Source organism: Phyllobates terribilis, unplaced genomic scaffold (genome assembly GCF_046119375.1).
Source record: "Phyllobates terribilis strain yellow unplaced genomic scaffold, ASM4611937v1 Scaffold_2374__1_contigs__length_137051, whole genome shotgun sequence".
NCBI lineage: Eukaryota > Metazoa > Chordata > Amphibia > Anura > Dendrobatidae > Phyllobates > Phyllobates terribilis.
The window spans coordinates 13,183-15,379 of record NW_027365132.1 but is presented as its reverse complement, the minus strand read 5'-3'; positions in this window follow the sequence as shown (position 1 = coordinate 15,379).

Here is a 2,197-nt window from a genome sequence, read left to right as displayed (position 1 = left end):
GCCGCTCTCAGAGCGTCGGCACACTCCTAGCTCTCTATCCTGAGCTGAGTTCTAGTCTGGAATCACTCTACAGACTGTACTGAACTCTTTCTGCAGGAACTGCTAGGCTCTGGCTCGACTGCACTGAGTCCTTCTGTGTCTGAGCAGGAAACTGCTGAATCACTTTCTGGGCTGCCTGGCTCCACCTTCCCTTTATATATCCCTAGCGGGCTCCCTCTGGTGGTCTGAGGTGGAAGGTGGAGGTGTGTGAATGCTTATGAGGGCGTCTTGTGGAGGAATCCATCAATGCACACTTCTAGGATCTGTGATACCAAGCTCAGCTGGGCGTCACAGCAGCGAACGTCGCGTCTTCAGGCGTCTGTGTAAGAACATCACATTTTTGTTTTCCTCCCTGAATAAGCACCAAATGGAATAGCTGAATGCCAGGATACAGAGACCGGCGGGGGGCAGGGAGGCGCTGTCCGCTGGATTTTGTGCTGGTTTCACAAGCGGTCACCCTGCAGTTTTCTCTGAATTTGCTGTGGAGACTTTTCACAACACATCTAATAATTGTGAACCTTCCACCTCACATGTTTATTATCTTGTCAGCTGGGCGGAATGAAAGCCGGACAAGAATGATCCTTATTACATATAATGGCTGCACTGAGCGATGGGGAAAAGCCGCAGAGGACTGAGAACAGAAGGGCAGAGGGGTTTCCTCTTCCTCATAGGAGAAAGTCCACAGGGACCAGTACAGAAGCCGGTGAGAAAGGGAGACAAGGGCTGAGCCACTTACACAGACAGAAAGCTGAGGAGAGGAGGACATGTTATTACTCCAGGATCTGCTCCATTCCTTCCCTATGTGGCATTCAAGCCCTGAGCTCAGCTTTTCTGGAGCCCCATAGAGAATGAATGGAGCTGCAGTTGATCCCTGACTTTCCACTCCTTCCCGATCAGACAATGGTTCGCAGCGGTCAGACCCCACAATCAGTAAGTGATTACCGAGCCTGTGGATAAGTGATAACTTGTTTTCTTCAGACATCCCCTTTAAGCAATGGAGCATGCCAGCAGAGAAGGTGGGAGAAGGCGCTGGTTACAGGGGAGACTTTACCTCTGGAGGCCGCATATAGGACATGTGAGGGGCGGACACTTCCCGTATTCATCATTACTGAGCCCCCGCTCTGTACGGCTCTTATCTGAGCTGCAGGAGACGCAGCAGTTACTAATCAGCCGCTCTCCATTCACTTGCAGCCGTCCGAGCTCTGCTGTGCCTGTTAGGGGTGAAGTTCGGGTCCTAGGAGGCATCGTCTATGCAGCCTGCACAGCAGATCACAGCCCGGGCACCACATCTCCGGGTTAATCTCCACCTTTTGAGTTACTTCTTGTGCAGCAGCCCCATGCAAGTTGCTCTGCTCTCCTCGGCCAGCTCCTGCTGAAGACTGAGCTCCTCTGCCCAATCTAGGAGCTCAATAATAACCTGCTATCTTATTACGGTATTATTATTCTTTCCTATTGCTACTAATACTACCCTATACCTAGAGTGTTGATCCAAAAGAAGGCAAAAACCTCAGGACACCTTCAGCCAATTTGTGTCACAGCGGAAAAATTCCTTCTTGACCCCGAGAAAAGGCGATCAGTCCTAGAACCCTGGATCACACTGCTATTCTACCTACTACTATTACTACTGTTATTTTATTACTTTCTTACTATTATCACTAGTATTATTACTCAAATTACACTAATACTGATATACTGCCACTATATTACTACTATCCTGCTATTATTACTTTGGTGGATTTATACTTACCAGCCGGTATTGCCGTATGATGTTATCGGCAGAGAGGTCCCAGCAGGATGGTCCACATGATGTTCCTCTTTCCTCTCAAATACCGGTTGATGTAATGGCGGACTTTGTTCTGGTTCTGCTTCTTCCTTTTTGTTGTAGGATCGATTGTTGTCTTTTCTGGCCTTTGGCCATCCCTTTCCCCCTAGGGATCTTAAGGTGCAGTTCTGTCCTCTTCGGTCTCCTCTTCGGTTTCCTCTTCAGTGGGTCTCCTCTTCGGTGGTTCTCCTCTTCGGTGGGTCTCCTCTTTGGTGGGTCTCCTCTTCGGAGGGTCTCCTCTTCGGAGGGTCTCCTCTTCGGTAGGTCTCCTCTTGGGTCTCCTCTTCGGTGGGTCTCCTCTTCGGTGGGGTCTCCTCTTCGGTGGGTCTCCTCTTC